At 40.5% G+C, this 22,792-nt stretch overlaps 1 protein-coding gene across 4 annotated transcripts in view; it reads left to right on the forward strand.

Annotated features, from left to right (window-relative positions):
• The first annotated feature begins 14,113 nt into the window (after positions 1–14,113).
• ZMIZ1 (zinc finger MIZ-type containing 1) overlaps positions 14,114–22,792 on the forward strand; it is a 285,918-nt gene continuing 277,239 nt past the window's right edge. For all 4 annotated transcript variants that reach the window (XM_005417270.2, XM_031062580.1, XM_031062587.1 and 1 more), the window contains exon 1: positions 14,114–14,245. The gene's annotated coding sequence lies outside the window, so the exon portion shown is untranslated. The remainder of the gene's footprint in view (positions 14,246–22,792) is intronic.

Below are 22,792 nucleotides of genomic sequence, written 5' to 3' on the forward strand. Positions count from 1 at the left end.
GCACTTAATTGGTTGTAATTTGTTGGCTAGATAGAAGCTGTCAGGACATGGACAACACAGCTCTGTTGGATACAAGCTCTGTGTGGTTTTGATTTATTTAGGCATTTTGGGCTTTCTCCCAGGGTGTTGCTGAAGTTTCAACTTCTGAAAATTTGATCAAGGACCATCTTGTGTCTGACTTCAAAATAATATTAGTAATAAAAGGGGTGGAGCAAGACCACTGTTCCTAGGGGACTGAAAACAGTTTTAGCGATGTGATCCTTCAGAGAGCTCCTGTGCTTCCTCTTCACATAGCTGGAGTTGCAGGAAGGAGAAGTGTATGGGGCCTCCAAACTGATGTATTAATGAACAGCTGTTAGCATCTGGGGGGCTGGGAGATGGCATAAATTAAAAATGCTGTTGACTTTCTATTACTAGGTTATTAATTGCAGAAATTTCCATTGCAAGTTCCCCTTATTTTTTGTTTTTCCATTCTAGAACAAAAACTTAAATTGCTGATAACTCATTTACTCAAAACTGATTTTTACAGGCTGATGTTGGTGTTGTTAGAATGAGTGAAAATACCTTTTTTTCATTCTTTTTATTTCAACTATTGGAGCCAGCATACTGGAATATGCATACCCAGGGTCACTGTATTCAAAATATGATGACACCTGTTACATATTACTAAATCAATACATTTCGGTGCTTTTCACCTCTGTTTGGGGTTTTCTTGGCCTATAATCCTTGAACCTTGGATTTTGTGCTTGAAGTCCTCAAGAAATGTCCAAAACCAAAGCTAAAATACAAAAAATAACAGCTGTGTGTAAATAAAGATGCACTGATGGCAATAGGAGGGAGGATGCCAGCTTGAAGCAGTGTGTCTTGTCAGCAATTTGAATGCTCTCCTCTAAATAAGGTCATTTTAAGGTAGAAGTAACATTTTCTGCTAGAACTGCAGGCTGGGGACTTGTGGGAGATTTAAAAGAAAAGTTAAAGCCTAGGTATCAGCAAAATTTGTCTTGTGTGTGTTAACATAGAAACAAAATTGTTGACTTTATTAACCATAGAATTAGTGTATTGCCATAAAGCAGATTGGCAGTGCCATGTCAGTCTTTGGAAGAAGAAGCTGTCTGAGTTTAGTAGTTTCCAGTTTAACCTCCCATCCATTTTAGTAATCTGCAAGTGTACTTGTTTGAACCCCCCAAGCAAAACTATATCCACGTTTGCCAGAATGTTCTTGTGCCATTCAGGCAAGTTCCTACAAGTCCCTGCAACTCTGTATTTTTGGCAGAGTTTTGGTAGTAGTTCAGGTAATTGCACAGTAAACTCAAAAAGAAACTTGAATGTGTGAACCCATTTGTACCTTCAAAAAAAAAATAGCTGGTGTAACCCAAATTTGGCACAGCTCCAGTTTAACCTGTGTGGAGCAGCTCCTTTCTTTCCTTCTCATGAGGTTAAACTTGTATCATCAGGGGAATGTGTTGGCGTTGGAGATCAGAAGGCTTCCAGAGACTTCTTTGGCAGAGCTGCTGGTGTGAAAAGGCTCATGGTCTGTGTCTAGAGGGCAGCCAGTTTAAATGTGGGTACAGGGATTGAAACGGCTTTGTTTGCATTCTTTTTCCATCATTGCTGATCTAGAAGTTATTTTATTTGGTGATCTGGGAAGATAAAAGCTGATGGGAGAATGGGCTCTGTGCAGACAAGGGTCATGAAAATGCTGAGGACATGCATGGATGGCATTGACAAAAGGACCAAAGTGTAGACAAGTGCTGTTGTGAGACAGCAGCAGTTGCACTTGTGGAAGCAGACACAGCCTTCCCAGCACCTGTGAGTGGTGAATAAAGCTAAAGAGCTGGAGAGTGGGGCTGCCTTTTGAGAAATGATTGGCAGGGCGGGAAGATAACTCATTACAGAATCAGCAGAAGACTGGGAAACATTCATTTATGCCAATTCAAATTGCTCTGTCTCTGGAGACTTGGCAGTGTGATTCACTACTATGAAATATTCAGGTTTTAATCATCATTGCCTAGTGCAAAAACTGTAACTTGGTCACTTCTGAAGTGTTGAGCTTTTATTTTGCATAAACTAGTGTGAATTTATATAGCAAATGCATGTAAATAGGTACAAAGTATAGCCATATATTAAGCTTCTAAAAACATGAATGTATCTATAATGTATACACATTCATATTTACTTGTCTGCAATCTTAAAAGGGCTGTGGAAGAAACTATTTATCTACTGGTAACAATTTGTGTCTGTTTTGGCGAGTGAAGAGGAGGGCACAGAACTGAGCATTGGGTGCTGGCAGATTAGCAGTGGCTCAGCACAGAGCATTTAACATCTGGTCATATATTTTTCGCAGTAACTTAAATACATGTCTGAACTGTTCTTAAAGATTTACTTAAAGTACAAAAATGCAGGTTTTGCTGGTGGGTCAGGCTCTGCTGAGTCTAAAGGTGAATTTCTGGGAAAGCTGGTGCTTTTGTTTCAGATTTGCCCAGCTGTTCCTCATTGCCAGACTTATTGCTGCAGAGCAGTCCATAGCTACAAGACTGTAGCTCCTTTTCTTCAGCTGTTTTCTAGGAATCCCAAACCCTAGTACTTTGCCTTCTGATTCTGGCAGCTCTTACAGCTTGAAGTCATCATGCTTCCTGTTGTTATCCAAGCAAGCTGTCTCCTGATAAACGCAGACAAGTCATTCTGTTCTACCAGATCATTGCATTGTCTGGTTTCTGCCCTAGCGTCCAAGTGTGTGGCACTCCTGGAAACAATGTGTTCCCAGCTCTCCCCTCCACCTATTCCCCACGGCCTGCCTGCCAAGAGAGTAACTTACTCTCTTTGAATGTAGGTTTGGTCATTTTCATACAGCTATGCCAAGGATTAGTAAGTAATTGCAGTGGGATTTGGAGTGACCATATAATGGAGGGGAAAACAGATTTGTGTACTTTCTGCTTTTTAAAGACAGATGAGCAAGGGCTCACAGGTTTGTTAAAACACAGCTCAAATACTGGGGCTCAACAGCTGCCAAAGGCCCTCTGGTTTGCTTGATGATCTGAAGGCTTCTGTTTTAATATGCTGTCAAAGGAAATAGAAGTGCATGAAACATGGGCTTTAACTGAACAGAAGGGGCATTTGAAAACCTAGCTGAAATCCCTTTTGTAAGGGTTTCTTTGTTTGTTTTGTTTTCCTAAGGACCCAAAGGTGCTGTGGTTTTGTTAAAGCTCTTATTAAAGTTTTGACACTAAGCTTTCCCCACGCATACTGTCATAGCTGTGTAATTCATATCTCTTAATAATTCCCCCTGAAATATATTAATAATAGGAAAAAGCAAAATTTCTGATGTTATTAATGGAGAAATTGTGTGTGTGAAGATGGCCTGTGTTTGGCTCTAAAATGTATTGCTTTTATTCTCTGGTCCCCTGTGCTCATTTTAATAAGTCTTTCCTGCACAGCTGAAGTGCAGTGTAATAAATAGACGATATTAGACCCTAGTTGTATGTATGTATTTTTCTTCTCAGAATTTCATTGAAAAGGTGAGCTTTTGTGTTTTGGCATTTAGAAGTAAGCATGGGGTGTATTTGGAACCCCAGGTAAAATTCATTTTTCAGAATTGCAGTGGCTGAGGTGTCTGTGTTGGACCATAAGGCCTCAGAGCCCTGCTTGCTGCAGCAGGAAGGATTCTGATTTTTCTCTACAAGGCTTTAGCTTGCTGATAAGTATTGATTGCTGAAGGAATTGGCTACTTGAACTAGATGCTGAATCAAATAATCCCCTCAGTTCTTGCTTTGCAAATCCATTGTCATGGAACAAGTTGCTGAGAAGCTTTGCATATGTGCCACAGTGTGATGGGAAATTCTCTCACAGTCTGACTGGTAAAAATTGCACCTTTTCTCTACTTCTTAACATCCTATTGACAAGTGATATTTGTGCATAAATTTTGGAGTGATAGTTTGTAGTTACATCTAATAGAATAACAAGAAAAGGCCAGAAGTAGCTTTTCAATACATCCAAGTGATCCACAGTGAAACTGAGCCTTGTAAATCACACAGGTAGTGTTGAACAATCCCCCATCTCTTTCTATCTAAACATTCTCTACTGATTCAACTCTTGACACAGAGCATAAACAGAGGACCTGTAGCTAATGAAGCTTTTAAATTTTGTGTTCTGAACTGGTCTCAAAGATGTTGTTAACAAACCCTTCAACTGTTCCTGTCCCACCTGCTCAAGGCCTTTGTGGTAGTGTGGGATGCTGCATGATGAGTACATGGGGCCGCTGGCTGGGGAAGCAGGGAGCAGGTGGTACCATTGAAAATAGCCAGGGATTTTGTGTGCAAGTTTCAGGGAAGTGCACTGGTTCTGGTCTGTGTTAGCTGAAATTGTTGGAGTATAAACTGCAGCTGATATTTCTAAGACATGACTGCTGCTGACGTGTGAAAGTAAGGATCGACCAATGGGAGCTGCAGGATCAGCCACGAACACCTTGGTTTTGCTAACTGGCTTGCACAAAGCCCAGGGAAGTGAAGTGATTCCTGCTATGGTGCTCTTTGCAGACTTGGAGCCTCTGGCTGAATGACAGGTGGTTATTTTGGGGTCTGGTTGCTCTGTCAGTTACCTCTTTCCCCAGTCCTGAATGTCATCTCTTGACTACTGCGTTTTTGTTATTATTCACAGAAGACCTTCAGCTGAAGCCTTCTTACAGGAATTCTAGTTCTACATTTCCCATTAGGTCTAACTGCAATTATTATGAAAATACTTGCTTTAGTTGATAACTTCAGATAACCAGTTAACTTCTTGCTCAACTTACTACTATTCTGTTTGAAAGTATTTCAGATTATTTGATGAGAGGAGGAAATAATTCACATGAGAAGGATGAGCTATGGAAAAGCCTCTGATCTTGGAGCATGAGTAATATATAGTATTAAGTAATGAATTGTATCATATTGTATCAGGCTTTCATATACTGCAGCTATACTTTTGTTTTAGGAACATCAGAATTGTCAGTAATAAGAGTTTCGTTCAGGAGTTTATCCATGTAAAGAGTCCCTTGGAGACAGTTGTTTTGCCCCTCTGCTTCGGTTGCTGATTAAATTCCTGAGGCTGAATTTCTTGTAATGAGAAATTAGCTCTTGGATGAATTTCCAGAGGAAAAGTATTGACTAAGGGCTATCTGGGCTTCAGGACAAGGAAATGTGCTAGAGGTGGAAAATACAGCCTGCTATATATGCACACCAAGATTGTGGTTCACTGATTTTTTTTTTTCCTCCTCTGGGAGACTAATACTAGGTCTTGTCCATTGACCACTGATAGCAGAAGTCTGTGACAAAGGAAAGAAACATCAGAACTTGTGAGCTGAATAAGAGAATTAATTTATTAAGAGGCAAAGAAAGTATGAGAAGTAGTTTAAATGTAGGTTATTGTTACAAAATGGTAGGAAGTATTAATGTAATAATACCTCAAAATGTGTGTAGTGTACATTATAATAATAATGATGTTCTTAGCATGGTCTTTGAACAGGAGACATGGAAAAAGTTTCAACTAGCAGAGCAATGTCTTCCATATTTGAGATCTCTGAACTTTTGGGTTCATTATCTGAACCCTTGGGGTCGTTAGCAAATCTTTTGAAAATTATTCACATTACTTTCCTGGCAAGGGTGGCAAGTAAGTAGCCTCCACTAATGCTCTGTTACCTTCCTCCCGCCCACTATGTGCTGGTTCAGGGAGGAGTAGATGACCAAGCACCTGAAGCAGAACTGGTTGTCTTTTGATGATTTTGCAAGCCTGGAGCTAATGCATTTGTTTTAAGGAGCTTTTCTGTCCTGCATATGCAATGCATGGAAAGCATGGTGCCACTGCACAGGTCTTTACTAGCAGTGATATGGTTGCCAAATGATCTCTGCATATTGATGGTGAATTTTCTCTGTTATGCGTGTAACTTTCCCTGGGGTGGTGTGAAACTAGATCACCAAAATGATTTATGAAATGGAAACCTGTTTGAAGGCTCATATTAGTGGTAGTTTGACAGTTGTTTGGCTTTGTTATTTTAAATGGCTTTTATCATGGAATCAGTTTATTAAAACAAAGAGGGGTGGGTGGTGAGTATGCGCAGAGACTGGTGTACCAAACCCAACTGTCCAGTAGAAAGGCCCTGCCTCTCAAACTGTTGGAACTCAAACAGTTAAGCCTTGAGTGTGAATCTGTGATGGTTCAGTTAAACATGCAATTCTGTACTAAAGATGCATCTCTCTCCTCTCATAATGTATTCCTTACAAATAGTAAGGAGATTTTGAAAGGCTTTCACTACTAGTTCACAGTTGCTTTTCATTAGACTTAGCTGCAGTTGTCATGAGACTTCTGTTTGGGGATTTGAGTTTGTTTTGTAGCCTTTGCTTATCCCGTCATATACAAGCCTCACATTGGTTAGGAAGGGGAAATGCTAGGGAATTAATTCTGTGCTTCCACCACATCTCTTAGCTAGAGATCCAGATTGTGGCTTCAAAATAAAAATTCCAGATACTTCATTGGAAGACTAATGTGCTTTACAGGCCAGACAAAATTAAATAGCACTGGTAGCTGCTTGAAATGAACATTCTCAGTGGGGTGTAGGGAGGAGATAGGAACTTGAGTGGTCTAAAAAAATTATATATTAAAAAAATAGAAAAGGTTTGGCAAGAAGGATGCATTACAAGCAGTGAATGCTTTTGCATGCACGCAAACACCCACCTAAACCAGACTTTTTCCTTGTCTCACCTCGGAGGCAGTGGGGAGGGGGCAGCAGCCCTGGCAAAGCTGGGTGCTCAGGCTGTGCTTCCCTCAGCTGCAGCAGCAGCTTCAGGCAGGCAGCTGTGGAGCTGGCCCAAGCACCTCCTGTCAATGATTTCCATTGTCCTTATCTTGGCAGGTAGCACAGTGGAACACTGCTTATGGCCTGAAGGATAAGTGGGCATCTCTCTGAGCTTGGTGCTGGTTCCTGGACCAGTGTGAAGGCTGCTCGTGGTTGGGTGCTGCATTAATAATACTAATGGGCTATTACTCTTACAGTTTTGTATATAGATAAGGATTAATATTATATTGAAATTTATTGTGAATTACTTAGTTTGTTGATATATGATGAAATCAATTCTGTGGTGTAATAGCTTTCATAGTATTACTTTAAATACTGTGCTGCCTTTCCTGGGACTCAGTGTAATGAGATGTGTGTCTTAATTCAGTGGTTTTTTTTAACATGTTGTAGATTTGCACTAATGATGGTTGGAAATGAATATTTTTGTATTTTATAACATAGTTGCCTGTAAACAATCAGGCTAGAAAATGTTTTCCAGTGACTGCAGCTTTTCCTGGCTGCTTTTGTATCAACATTTGGCATTATCTAGTTGCTCGACTCAGTGCATTCTTGAATCGTTTTCAGGAAAAATACTAACCTCCATAGGACTTAGATTTTGGTAACAGACAATGATTCTTTTTGTACTTTTTCCTAATCTCTAACATCCTTTTTTTTTTTTTTTCCTCTGTGGACAGAAATGGTTTTTTTTGAAGGGACTGAAGCCATTGTTGGGAGTGGAACTCTTGGATTATGACAAATTTTTCCTGCTAGTAGTTTCTAAGTGGGATCTGGGTGTGGGCACGCATTTCTCGAGCAGTCCTCAGCATTGTGTTTAGCTTTTGGATGTGTCTGCACTTTGCTTTAGAGCTATTATTACAGCTCATTTAAACAGACACAAGGTAGTTTAAAACAAATTAATTTGGGTTCCAGTAGCAGGCCTGCTGCAGGGCTAAGGTTTCACTGTCTGAATATCCAGCCAGAGCTGGGGTTTGTGTGTTTTGCATTGATATTTTTATGGCTAGGGCTCACCTGCAGTTGCTGCTGTAGAGGTACATCAGGTGGGTCCTTGCATGCTGCAATCATACCTGACTTGTTGCTGAGGACTGTGTTCTCTTTTTTACTGTAAAGTAGTGAATTTCAATAAATTGCCAGGGATGAAAGGTAAGAGAGCAGCTCTTGTAAGACAGGTTTTCATTCCATGCATAAAATGGACCAAAAAATGGGATGTTGATGAAGATCTCTTCACTGGTAGCCGGCCTATTGCAGCCAGGCAAGGTGCCACCAACTGGCATCTATCTCCAGATTCCCCGTGTTGACATGAGTCATTCAGACCTGCTGAAAGCATTAGGTCTAGTTATAACTTGCCCCAGTAAAGGTTCATAATAGCTTCAAGAGACTATCCCAGACTCTGCCATTTTTCTGAGCTCAGGCTGTCAGTGTGACAAGTTGGGGTTTTCTGTACATCATCAGTCTCACTGGCTCATGAGCTAGTGAGCAGCTTGGGGTGAAATCTTCATCTCGCTCAAGTTGCTGGATGCTTTACTATTCACCTCAATGCTCCTTGTTTTCCCCATACACCATTGAATTAACATGTATTTCAAATAGGGATCAAATTTGTAAACACTGTCGGGCTGGCTGTAACTGCTGCCAGGTGTTGGAGGTGATTGATGACGTTGTTACTGGCCCTTACAGCAGAAGTGGATGGGCTTTGGTGCCTCAAATTGCTGCTCCCTGGTATTGCTACCTGTTCACTGCAAAAGACAGAAGCCTCCTTTCAACCATTCTGCTTCATGTTTTAGCCTCTCTCCTGCTGCCAAGAATATTTTTACTCTGCATCAAGAGAAAATGAATTCATGCCTTCAGGATTTGTACTCTTTGCTCTGTGCTATATGATAGCAACCCAGTGAGATGTGCAAGTGGAAACTGCATAAATGATTGATAAAAGCTGAGAGCTGTTTAAATTTTTTTCCTGTTTAATGACTATCAATAATTTAATGCATTTACTGTATGTTTTTAGGAAATAACACCCATATTACAAGCTTGGGTTTAACAGGCTAAATGATTGAAACTTCAAAAAATACCTATTTCCAGCATGAAGTGTGTCTTCTTTTTAATTAAGAATAAGATAGAAAAACACGAAATCAGGCTTGTAAGATAGAGGTAGTTGCTGCAAAAAAAAAGCTTCTGAATGCCCCCTTCCCACCCCCCTTATCCTTGGGGCTGTTGCTAAGTCAGCACTAGCCCACTGACAGCAGCACACAGGGTACCACCTGGCAGCAGGGAGCAGCAGTGGTTGCCACCCCAGCAGGGACCCAGCAGGATGCTGCTTTCCAGATGTGCCCATGCACCTGTCTCTCCTGTCCCTTATGTCCTGGCTCCTGGGCCCCACTCCACCAGTTATTTTAGCTGGTTTATCAGCATCCTGTCACCCAGGGGAAGGTTGAGGGGCAAGGCTTTTAGACAAAGATATTTCTTTCTTCTAGATCTAGCTTAAAAAGGAGAAATAAATGTTTGACAAAGTTATTCCCACCCTGTTTCTTTGGAAGGGACTAAATTTTTCAAGTGACGAGTATCTCTCATTGTGCTTCAGTGCACTGGGTTTGGTCCTCAAGACTTTGCATATAAAATATGAGGTATAAATCTTACTTGTGCTTAGTAAGTACCTTTTCAGGTGATTAAGAGAAAATTAAATAATTTTTTTCATTCTTGGTGGGGTCAATGCAGTTAGACTGGAAGGTAAATGTCATACAGAGGTTAGTATGCTTTAATAGGTATGTTACCTAAATGCATCCATGTGCTTCAGAAAGCACAGATTTTTTGCATGGACAAATGTCATTTTGGGAACAGCTTTTTTCAGGATCCAATGAAAGCAGGTGGGAAAATAGAGATAGCTGTAACATTAAAGCCATAGGGAACAATTGTGTGAACCCCTCTATTTAAAGATATAGAAATGAAATGAGGCATTTGAATTAAAGTTTGCTCAAATTAATAAAAATTACAATGCTTGTTTAAGAAATATATTTCATGTAAGTAAAGTGTAGTCTTTTACTTAGACATCTCTTGGTGGTGAACCCCATGAGTTCACTAAGGCAAATAAAAGGAAAATTTATTTAAGAGACCTGTGTTTTCATTGACTCTTACCATGTTTTTATGCTTTGTCTGTGCTTCTGCAACAATGTTTTGGTTACTTTTTCTTGGCTTTTTGTAATAGATACAATGATAATAGATTGAGAAGAGCTTTGAGTAGAGCTTCCTGTCTTTGTGCAGATACAGTTCTCTGGGAAAATAGTATTTATGTTTGAAGAAGCTTCTTTCGTCACAAATGTCTCCAGTACAGGTGTTTGTGATGGAAGGCTTACCCTGGTGTACGTGTGAGACACGTGCATACACACATATGCACGGGTAGTAGGGATATGCTTTTAATTCATACTAAAATAAATGAGAACTTGCTAATTTCTAGCTTGTTCTCATGTTGCTGTAGGTAAATGTTATATTGTGTTTTCATGAAATGTTGCATGAAATGAAATGTGCGAGTTCTATTTCATCCTGATTCTGTGCCAGCTGTAGATAGTAGAAAATAGCTTGAAGAAAAAACCTGATTCAGAAGCAGGAGCGGTTCCTTACTTCATAATCCAAGGCTGAGAGGTTTTGTTCAGTTTCATCATGCTATTTTAGAGTAGGTATTTTAATCTTCTTTTTTCTTAGCTTGCATGTTTGTTTTTTGCAGTAAGAAATGGAGACTGCTACTTCCCTCAATAGATGTTAAGGAAATAGTTGTTTCGTTACCTCTCCTAGATCAAAAGGTTGAAAATCAACAGGAAAAGAAGGAAAATAACTTTTTACTGTGATACAAACTTGACCTATATTAGTACACTCTGAGTGTACTTAAAATTCAGCAGAAGAAGAGTAGTTGTTAAATGTAGATTGGAGAACCTTGAGAACACTTCTTGGTTTTCTCTGTAAATTTTATGAGGTGCTGGTGATGATGCCCACTTTGGTTGAAACCCTGAGTTGCCTCATGTTATGTTCAAGGTTTGGGGAGGGTTCTGTTGCATACAGCAGTGCTCTGATTTAATTCCTCAGTGTAATGAAATTAGTAGCCATCATGAAGCTAGAAAATGCAATAAACCAGAAAATCACCCAAGTTGGTTGTGTACCATGGGAGCTTCTGTTGACATGGGAGTTGCTCTAAGAGCTGATGGGGGCTCCTTGTAGGGGTCAGACATGATAAGGTCAACAAGCTCTTCACCAGTCATGTCGTGCAGATTGGAAGCGAGGGGCATTACTTTGCCAAAATTTTATTTTCTGAATGTAAAAAGTGTCTGGATCACTTAAGACCTAGAACCTGCAAATGTCCTGCAGGATTTTTGCATTTTCCTTTGGAAGTGTGCTACATTTGGGTAATGCCTGGAAAAAACAGCACCTTTGTTATGCAGCACTAAGAATAAATCTGGTATCATCATTCAGAAAAGATTAGTCAAAATTGCATTCTGGTATCCCTGCTCCAGCTCAGGTACTGTCCAGAATGGGCACACAACGTGTAAGATTTAATGAGAACCCAGGCCTGGCTGGAATAATTGAGGATTATTTTTATTAAGCTTGATGTAGGAAAGCAGCTCTGCTAAATTCATTGCAGAAGTTGACTCACACACCGTCTTGAGGGTGTTTGACTCAACATATGCCTAGTCATTTATCTAATGTTGATGTCAACGATTTGTTGGGGTTTGATACAGTGTTTCCCAGTTTTCTGTTTGTTTCCTTCCTGCAGTGGCTGTATACCCAAAACATTTTGACATTTTTTAATATGAATTATCTCTGGCCCTGCCAGAAATTTAGTCAAGTCTTTTGGTTTTGTAAATCATTTTGCGAGGTTTCCCCACTTAGGATTTGACTTTCAGCTAATGCGTTATTTCACTTTATATTTTTTCTTGCCTGAGGATTTGAGAACAGACCAATCTCACTTTCTTTGGAGCAAGTCAAACCTATGTCTTTAAATGGTACTTGAGACAGATTTCTGTGTGCCTGAGAATGTTGTTTAAAAACTGGTTTTTTGCACTAAGACTTCCTTTTTGCCACCTCTTGATTTTATGTTCAATTTGAAAATATGCTTTCTTCAAATCTTCTGTGTCTACTTTACATTATTCCTCCTACTAGTAATAGGATGGAAGTGCAAAATTTTTAAGCACTTTAAATAAAACCAGTACTTGAATTCTTAACAGACTTTACTGGAGATCTGTGGGGGGGGGGGGTTCTTAGCAGGGAGAAAAATACTGTCAAAAGCATTGTTTTGATTTGATAATGAAAAAGAAAAGCAAATGATTCATTTGATTTAGGGATACAAAAATAATGTATGTTTGAGGGGGTGATACAATTTCTTTTTTTTCTTGCAATTTGCAACCTGATCTGTGCTGAGCTGCTCACTAGTATTGATTTGCACATAGCCTCGGGATGTACACGTGTCAGGAGCAATTCACTAAGGGTCATTTCTTCTCCTGTCCCCACAGTTAGGGCTGTAGCACTGTTTCCTTTAAAAAAACAAAAACAAAAAAAACACACCCCAACAACAAAACTGATTTGAGTTCTCCAGGTTTTGGCTTAAGTTGCTTTGCATCAATTAGTACAAGTTGGTGAAAGCTGACAGAAAGCAGAAATGCAACTGATGAGGGGTGTAAGACATTGAGAAAGTGAAATTAAACACTGTGGGAAGTTTTGCCTTTAGGCAGAGGGTTGAGGAGGCAGGTTTTTTAGTAGCTACATTTTTGTGTCAGGATCCATTCTTTCACGTTGTCAAATTATTGCTGCGCCTATTTATGGGTGCCCATAACAAGGCAGAAGAGGTTTTGAATCACTGAGCTTGTTCTTTCTCTCCTTAGTGCACATTTTCTGTGTGTTGTCTTCTCTGATCTTTATTTAGTTTTTCATTGTTTATTTACACTGCCACTTCATGAATTCTTTAAATCACTGCCTATCTAGAGGGGAATCTGGACAGAATTACTCTTGCAGCTTTAAGTCTTGCTGACAGGAGGAGAGAAAAAGAGAGCTTTTGTCCCCTAGAGAAATGCAGGAACTGTGGCCATTTAGAATTGGACAGACGTGGTGGCTTTGAGGGAGATGCTGTGATAGAAGTGCTGCCTTTTATGCTGTATCCTAGCGGTTGGGGCTCCTTATTTCAAATGTTTTCCATGAGACTAGGATCTGTGTGCTGTTAGCAGTTGGGTTAATTGTTGTTGTGAGGGGTGGCAGAAGTGTGTGTGGAAATGTAAGGTAGCATAGACCTTTTTCCTTATTTTGAGAACTTGTTCAGATTTTCCATAGGAGTGAAAAGGGTAGAGTTTTTCTGTAGTAATGTAAGCCAACAAAGTGTGATGGAGAACAGACTGGATGTGTTTCCCTTTGCTCATTCCCTGTGGAAAACCTTGATTGCCATTTCCTCAAAGATGTTAATGTCTTGTATTCATGCTTTAAAATAATTTTCCACTTGATTTTCCTGCCTTTCATCAGAGGCAGGTACTGGAGGTAGGGAGGGGCCCATTAAAAATCTGTGTCTGTAAATTTCTTTAAAGTCATGTTAGGAGCAGGGCAGAGAGAGATAGATGGTCTGAGGTGAGGAATTGTGGTTTTATGGGAGTGAAGCTCCATTTCGAAGTGGTACCTTTAGTCAAAAGGTATTTTAGATCCCTTTCCCTTCATTCTGTTTTTAAAAAACCCACGCAAATACTTACTCTTGCTGTTACTGAAAGATTTGATCTAGTTGGAGTAGATTGTCTTAAGAAAAAGAGGAGTTGTCTTAAAAAGAAACAGAACATATGATTAATTGCAAATACTCATAATTGTAGGTATGATCCTCTTAGAGCAGAGTACATAAGCACTTGAATGTTGGTATATACCTGTACGTTCAGTATGCATGTTGGAATTTGCCTTTTGCCAACTATTTTGATAGTAAATGTGGCTCATTTGAATTTTTACAGAAGTGGGTGTGAGCTTGGCTGAAGCTTGTTTACTTAATAGAATAAGTGCTCCAGAATATTTTTGAATTGGACTTTAACCCATTCTAGTATGGGGCTTTATCCCATTCTGACAGCAATCTCTTTGCTTTTCTTAGTAGTGGTTGACTTGACATTCATAGTCCCTGTTTTGGTAAGGTGACAATGGGGAAAATACAGGACACCCTAAACTGGTATTTTGCAAGTGCAGAAATAGTGGTACAGTAGCTCTGTCAAGCAAGAGTTCTAATCAGTAGCCTCTTCGAAAATCATGGAAGCTAATGCTTATTTCCTTTTTTCTACTTTTTTTTTCTTCTTCTCCCCTCAGGAAATACTGTTGTGCTGAGGAAGAAAACAGCTCTCTCCTCCCCCTTTTTTTTTCCCCCTCCCCTCCTTTCTTCTTCTTGCCTGATTCAGAAGCTCCAGGAATGTGCTAATTGGCGGCGGCCTCTTCAGAAAGGTAAGGGGTAATTGTTATCTGCTTTTCAAGGTGTCTTGCCTGCTCTGCTCCTTCTGGAAGGGCAGGTGATGGCAGAAGAAATTTGTCTTCATGGAATTTAGCCAAACTTCTGGTTCACGTGGGTTGCCCTTCTAATGCTGGAATGCAAACCAGAGCTTTGTGCACTTCTTGCTCTACTACTAAGTGTAGGATACTGTCCCTTGAGAAAATCTAGAAGATGAGATATATTTTAAATACCTGTAGAGGAAAAAAAGTTAAACTGTTGTATTGCAGACTGATTAACTAAATCTTTGCCTGAATATCAGCTTGGATGGAAAGACAGAGTTAGGTCTGGAGAAGACAAGTTGAAGAATCCTATCTCAAAGTGCTTCTTTCGTTATTGTCACACATGTACATCTGATCAGGCAAATACAGATTGGTTTAGTTGTTGTTTTGGTTAGTTTTTTAAACCTGATATCTTCTCTGGTGTCTGCCATGGTTTTGTGGCTGGTTGTATCCCTGACAGATAAGACAGGAACTATCTGGAAGCCCAACTCTAGTTCTGAATGGTGAAACACATGGCAAGTCTTTAACTACCTGGACTTTTTTTCACTTTTGGACAGAAGTGCAAAATGTGGTGTGTGAGAGGAATTTAATTTTGTAGCTATGTGGTGATAGGAAAATCCATGTCCATCTTTTCACTTCAAGGCATTCAGTTTGTATTGGGGATATATAAAGTACAAAAAATTAGTGCTGTTTCATAGAGCATTGTGAGCTGCATGAGTAGTCTCAAGTTTGTTGCTAGACAAATTGCATATGTATTTTAATATTAAAGATTTGTATTTGCTTAGGAGCTTTAGTGCTTTGAGATAGATGCTCTTCTATCTTTGTGATAGCTGTAAATGCTCTTTGTAGTGGAGGTAATGTCTTCTGTCTAGACCTCAGCCACTCTGGTTCAGAATCGACATCTTAATCCAGCGCTGAGAAGGGATTTATGCTAACTTGCTAGGCCCTGGGTTGGAGAGGCCAGTGCATGATACAAGTTTTCCTGCTGGATTGCTCGATGGTGCTAACATTTGTGACGGGTTTTGAAAGACAGTGCGATACAATAGTGTCTTAAATTGCCCCAGCAAGATATGTCAGAGTTCATTTGTCAGACCCTCACACTGACCAAGTACACTAATGTATCAAGGATGAGCTCCAGACAGGTAATGTGCCTTGGGATGTTCTTTTTCTTATTCTCCATCTCATTCTTGCTGCTGCAGAGGCAAGCTAAGTCTTTATTGAACAGCCACTACCAGCTGTCTGGCTACTTTCTGCAATAAAGCTAATGATCTAATGGGCAAGTGTTTCTTGGGGACCTACAGCTGAAGCAGAGACAAGGAGAAACATACAGACCAGCTAAAGGGTTCTCAAGGAGTTTGCAATTTCCCCAGGGCTCCTTCTATGTAATTACCTGTCTCTCTCTTTGTCTCCTATCTTTTAATGCAGCAGGAGTGTCAGGCTCAAGGCCGCTAATCTTCGTTACTATGGAAAAGCTGGTTACACTCCTCTTCATGCACTTCAAAAATGGCAATCGTTGGTCCCCAGCTGGTTCCCTGAATCTAACTTAGAAATGGATGATAGCTTTCCTCCTTGGTGCCAGACTAAAGAATGCAGCTGCCTGTGCTGTTGCAGGCAGGCATTGCCTTTGCCACTGATGTTTTGGCATGCTAAGAGGAACCTGCAGGAGCTGCCTTGTGGCTTCTGAACATGTTTTCTCCCAAACAAGCAAAGGCTCTAAAATTCCTTTGAAACACAAAATTTTGGGGCACACTGAGATGTGGGAGGCTTGGCTGAGCTGCACGTGTGGAGGAAGGATTCATAGCTCCAGCTGAGTTTTTGTACTGTTTCTGACAGTACAAAACTCCCTGCCTTCAAACTCCCTGGGTTGGGGGCTGAGGGAAGCTTTAGATCTCTTTTTCAGGATTGTGGGCATTGCTTCTTGTTATCGTCTACCTCCCAGCATATGTCATATGCAGTGGTGTGCAGTAGAGCCAAGTGCCACTGCTCAGTTCAGTAGGATCAGCTGAGAGGCTGTGCACAGCCCACTGCTGTTTCTCTCTGGCTGGGTACATCTGTTTGTCCTTCTTGCACAGCACTGGAAATTTGGAGGGGAATCCCTGCCTGCTGCTCCCCTCCTCCTTTTCCTGTACAATGCTTCCTGAGTTGCAACATGTCAGACAGATCATTGCTGTGAAGCTGTGGCTTGGGAAGGGCTCCAGCACAAAGGCCTTGTCTCTGTGTGCTCCCTTTCATCCTAGTGAGGAGAGGGAAACTGTCCCATGTTGGACGGGGTCCCTTTCCAGCTGCTGCAGGCTTGCACGCCCAGGAAGTGTGTGTTGCTGAGCCCCTTTATGGTACCTTTGTAACACATGCTTTAACTGTCTGCAAATGTACGGTATTTAAGCAGCAGAGTCTGTATTATCAAATGCAGTCATGCAGACTGTAGTCCTCGGGGTGAAAAGCTCTGGGGGGAGAGGCTGGATGTGACAGTGAAATTTGAGAACCAAAGCAAGAGGAAATTCTTGCCCATGTGTTGGACTAGAGCAGGTTCAGTAGAGATGGAGGATGGGGAACAAATACTCCTCCTCAGTTTGGAGGTGTTGAAGGAGACAGAAAGGAGAGGGAGAGGCAGGGCAGGGAAAAGGCAACAAAAGATCAGGCTGTCCAGTGGGCCACAGTTTGCTGTGTTTTGTTTTTTGCCTTTAATGCTTGCTTTTCTCTGCCCATTCTTCTTAACTAAATTTGGGCAAAGATAATTTTCAAGTTTTTTGTTTGTTAAAAGAGGAATCCTACCGCCATTCAGATTTTTTCAGAAGTTATGTTTTGTATCAGTGCATCTAGAATGACTATTTTGCACTGATTTTTTTTTTTAAGAGCTTTTATTTCCCTCATCATTTCCCTAATTTCCGTTTTTATTTGTATCAACCTGAGCCATCTCCAAAGTAAAGGTTGATACTGCTACTAGCTAAAATTTTTGGGTGGATGACACTGTATGTTAAACATCCTGTCTGTAGTAACTTAGCTGTCAGTTGGAAGTTTGCCCTAATTGTATTTTTCTTTTAATTTATAAATCAAGTTCACAGTTCTTGGGCTTTTGTAGAGCATTTCAATAAGGTGTTTGTTTCAGGTCTTGGATTTTTTTCTCTCTCAAATCCTTTGAGATCTCTGAGGTTAGTATTTCTCATTCAATAACTGTATTCAGTAAAATGATGTGCCTGTCAAAGCTGTATTACACCTTAGGAGAGGATGACAGATTCTTCCAGAGTTCTCAATTTGCAAAGCCTTAACCATCTCCCACTTTAAATCAGGACTTTGCCACTGCTTAAGGTCTTTAAGTACTTCATTAACTTAACAATAAGCCTGCCCTCTCTTGCTTTTTACTAAAACCTTTGATTTTTTTCAGTTTCATTTCATGAATGTTACAGGTATTAATTCTTTACTCTGATATGGAGAAGACTTAAATCTCAAACTTTCATGCAGAATGAAAAATAACTTCAGTCATGAGTTGATATTTCAAAATCATGTTTTCCAGGGGTTTTTGTCTCTTCTACTCTGTTTGGCATACACATGGTTTTATGTGGTGCTGCCTAGGATATTGTGAGGGCTGGGTAGCAGAAATCATTCATCCTGTCTCATCCCTTTTTGGCTTAGCTGATGGGAAGACTCCTGTTCAGTTAGCCCAGTCATTAGAGAGCTGCACTAATACCTTGCCAGCTGCAGGGCAGAAGATATTTCATCTTGGAAGCTTTGCCATGAATAAATTTTGTCTAGAAAATTCTGTGCAGATTTGAACTGCCAGGCAAACTTATACTGCAAAGTGCTTTGTAGAATGTGTCCTAAAACATTTTTATCTGGTGCTGATGGCCTTAAAAGCCAGATGAAGTGCATCAGTGACTCATGGTCAGTTACTGCCCTGCTGTGTGATGTAAACCAGAGCTTGCTTTGGTGCCTTCTTGCATACAGCTTTTCATGCTGGATGGTGAATTTCAAGCTTGTGCTTGTAGTCTGCAGTTCATACCCTAACCAAGCTCTTCTCTTGAAAGAGATGTCTAAAATTGCTTGTAACATAAATAGAAAGTTTCCAGTCACTTCCTTACTATTCTAGTTACTATTCTTGATTAAACAGATTAGATCTAAATGTTAGAATGACCCAGGAAGTTTTATTTCCCCTCCTCCTCACCTTCTTTCCTTCCATTCCTCCGTCAAAATACAGATTTGTTGTAGTTTTAAGCCTAATAATTTTTCAGTCTTTTGGTGGGCATTGTTGTGAAAGAGTGGAAGCTTAACATTTTAAAGAAGGAAAAGGAAAGGTGTGTGGCTTTGGGTTTTCTTTATTTTTTAAAGTTTCCCAAATACATTTGGGTATTTCTAACAGTTATAATAAAATCAGTTGATTAGACAAGAAGGTTAGGTATATGAAGCAAAGCACTGTTTTCCAGCAAAATGAGCAGCTAAGGATGTATTTCAGTCTTCAGATGCTTGGCTAAATAATGGTGACATACGTTTTTTGCTGCTAGAAGTTGAGATTTTGGCGGTCATATGCAACTGTGAAATCTGTAGGCATATACAGTAGCAGAAGCTGTCTTTATGCATATACAGCACATGGTATTTGGCTTGGGAGAAAGTTCTTCGCTCTCTAAGAAAGTCAGGTTTTTGATGGAACTGACTGCTGTTTGTGCTTCATAGTTAAAATTTTTATTCTGGAAGGACAAATTGTATGTACTAAATATATTGTTGTTTTGCCCCTGTTCCCAGCAACACAGTCTATTTCCCTGTCTCTTGCTTTTTTCCAAGTGTTTCTTTCCAAGCTTGTGATCACAATTACAGTGAGAAGTAGATTACATATATCTGTACATTCCAGCAGGAAAACTGAGCCTCGGAAGAATTTTGGACTGTGGGACATCTCCTTACTCACCTTTGTCTTAAAAGTGTTTTGGTATTCCCAAAGGGCTCTGGGAATGTCAATCTGATAAGACACTGGGTGTGGGGAGGGTAGAGAGTAAAAGGAAAAGGATGGAAGAAGTATGTGAGTGGTGGTTCACCAGTGTCACATTAATAGAATCCTCGAATCAAGTGCTCATTCATTTTAACTAGAGGCTAATTAATCAGAGTGAGTAGATAAAATGATAAGCTGCTTTTAATGAAGTGAAGCAGCTTTATTAGCAGTAAGCAAAACGCAAAATATTTGGTCTCTGGCACATGTGGTTTTCATGGGGACTGTGGTTTGCCACCAGCTCTGGATTGTGCTAGCCTTTTTCTTGCTGCACTCTGCAGGCTGTGCTGTCTGTGTGTTTCAGCATGTGGCCAAGTCAGAATCCAGGAAATAGAGTCTAATCAGAAGCAGGTGTAACATTTTAAAACCAGAAGGAATGTTCCTTACAGATCTTTTTCTATGCCAGATTAGCATTTGCCAATTTTCAAACTTCGGATGCTGTTATTTTTCTTTGGAGATGGCAGGCTTTATGCTTCCAAGCAGACAAACAAAAAGCTGTGTGGATTTACCAGAGTGCCGCTGTTTGAAAGGCAGCTATATGATACTGCTTGGTAACTGCTAACATAGCCTGAAACCAATGAGTAATTATCCACCCATTTGCAACTTAAGAACAGAAATGTACCAGGCTTGTGTGCTGCTTGTGTGTATGGTTAAGTAGAGGGCCAAAGCCAGCGTGCCACTGTTAAACCTGGAGCAGGCTTGCATGCTCTTGTTTCAGATGGCTTTCTGCAGTGCATCTGTGCCATTGTGCTGTTCCCCAGTGTCTCTCTGGGAAAGCTGTGGAAGCCATTCGATGGACTATGATGTGCATGGCAGTGCAGGGCTATAATAGGAAATACATAAATGAGTCATAGATTAAGATAATGACGTCATTTACATTGGACTGAATTACATTAAGTGCCCACATTTAGGCTCGAAATGAACTTCACTTAAGGCTATGTATATCTTTGTTGAAATAAGCTAAAATTAACAAATTATTCATTAAAGTCACCTCGAAGTAAACTTAGAAACTAGCAGTTCGATAAGGTTCCGGTAGTTATGTGAACTGGAGAAGCTGAGCTGGTAGGTGAATGTGATTTGCGAATAGGATGCTGGCAAGGAAATTGTCTTCCCCCCACCAGCCTTTCCTTAAAAGACTCTGCTTCTCAGCGCCATTCAAGTGTAAATCCTTGTGCAACAAAGGGGAGGCTGGCAGCTCCACCGGTTCCGCAGTATAAGCGATCTCTCATGCTTCAGTTGAAAGGTTGAATCCCTGAAACGAGAATGCTGCTATACAGGGAAACTCTCAAAAGGCTGCTGAGAATGGCGGGGTGGGGGGGAGCACAGGGTTGGAAAGCTGTTGAGATCGTTGAAAGTGCAGTGACAATTTTTGTCTTTACTGTAAAATGACCTGGAGGCAGCTGGACAAAAGGAAAGGCTGCTGTTCAGGTGAGGTTGCCATCACCACTCTAGGAGCTGGATTTTACTTGTTCTCTCCCTTAGGAACACAGCATGCTGCTCTATTTGCCAGCACTGTATGTGGTGCCAATATTTTGTCTACAGTGTGCATTGAGTCCCTCTTAGTTTTCCTGTTTGGATTATTCTTTCTAACGACTTTGTGTTGCAAGTCTCAAAGCTTTGGAATTGTGACTTCTTGCTTTGCAAAACAGAGTATGAAATTGTGGACATTGGGTTTTACACTGAAAGGATGAGGTTAATCTTGCACCTTCTGAAACTCTTGTAAATATTTGACCGGCTACTCGGCAACACAGCTGAACTGCCTGAGTTAATGCTTAATGTGAGAGTGGTCCTGAAGTGCATGGCTTTGGTGATGGGCCAAGGGTCACAGAGTGAGCAGTAGTTCCCCATGAAGACATCTGTGCTCCCTGTTCCTTATCTACCAGGATTCCTCCCTTTCCCCATCCACTGCCCCAGATCTGCCGGCAGGAGGAGGTGAGACAGCTGCGTCCACTCCAGGCAGAGTCAGCTGGGTGTGTTCAGGTGGCAGTAAAATTGGTCTGGGCTGTCTGCTGACTTTCTCTGCCCTGGTGCTTTTGCTGGTCCAGCAGCAATCTGGTAATCCCTGACGTCTAAGTGAGGGTGAATCTATCAGGCTCTTCACAGCTACACATCTGGGTTTGGAAGAAAGTTTTTGTGCACGTATAAATGGCACCAATGGGCAGTTGGTAGTAACTGGTCACTGGGGAGGAGCAGCCTAGAGACCTGTGACAAATCTGAACCTGAGTATGTTAGAATTTAAATTGCAGGTTTTGATACCTACCATGCCTTGATAATGTAAAAATACCCTCTTGTGTTCTGAATGAAATGCTTTCTAGTGCCAAGACTATATGGGAAAATGTTTGCAGCTTTATGTCCCAGATCAATGAAAATCTCCTTCTTGTTTTATGGGAACTAACCAGTGCAAAACAGCTTTTGCTTTTCTGATGTAAAGATTGATCATTCATAATGTTGTGTCATATCAGTCCTTCCAAGTGGCAAGAACCTTAAATGTCAGTGCAAATGGAAGAAGATTCTTTCAGAGAACTTCAATATCATAACAGAGCCATAGCATTGTTTAAAAATAAATGTGTTTTTAAACTGATTGTTTAGGTGTGATGACTGTTGCTGGAGGATACCAGCTATCAGAGACCGTCCCAGAGACATGTATAATGTATTCCAGTAACTGTATAAAGAAGTAGCACTGCCCCACCTACTGCACCATGAGATGGAAATAAGCAAAACTTTGATTATTGAAAAACTAACTTGTAATATGCTGTTCAAAAAATCTGTAGCATTTTCTACAGCTGTGTTTTTTAATTATTGCTGCTGTAAAAAGAAATTTGTTAATTTCTGGCAGTAGTTTATTGTTTTGATTTGGGGGGGTTGTTGTTTTCTTTGGTTTGTTTTTGTTTTTTTCTTTGTTTTGGGTTTTTTGTCGGTATTGTTGTTGTCTGGGTTTTAATATGCTGAGTAGTTTGTATGCCCACTTAGAGTTTGGTAGTCTCTGTTTTCTAGTCTGCATTTCTGTGGCAGAAACTTCGATTCCTGAAGATCAATTTTGGAAATACCCTATCTGACAAAAATGTCTCAGGAGAAAATGAGCATCCAAGAAAGAAGGCAGTAGTGTTGGAAAAAGTCTGTTCATGCTGATAAAGAGTTTTGACCTCAGACCAGGGACTCGCCTGCGAAAGGTTCAATACGTTTGACTGCAATGCTCCTAATCCAAACAAGCCACATGGAAGAAGCTAGAAAAGATAAGGTTTGGGAAAACCTTTTGCTATGAGGCTTGTGATCAGAACACCTCAATCATAGTTCCTACACCTTCTTTTAAGATCTACTAGTGGGCAGACACCTGTGTGAGCCCTGAGCATGGCCTCAGGTGGCAGGTGTTAGTTTAGGTGTTTTTATAGCAGAATACAGTGCTGAAAAAGAATATTATTCTTTACAACCTATTATCAGTTGGAGAATTGAGATCTAGCCAGTGGTTCTTCTGAAGGACCGCAGCTTATCATGAGCTCAGCCTAGATTCAAGTGAAGTCTAGCATTAGCTT

Source organism: Geospiza fortis, unplaced genomic scaffold (genome assembly GCF_000277835.1).
Source record: "Geospiza fortis unplaced genomic scaffold, GeoFor_1.0 scaffold130, whole genome shotgun sequence".
Lineage (NCBI taxonomy): Eukaryota > Metazoa > Chordata > Aves > Passeriformes > Thraupidae > Geospiza > Geospiza fortis.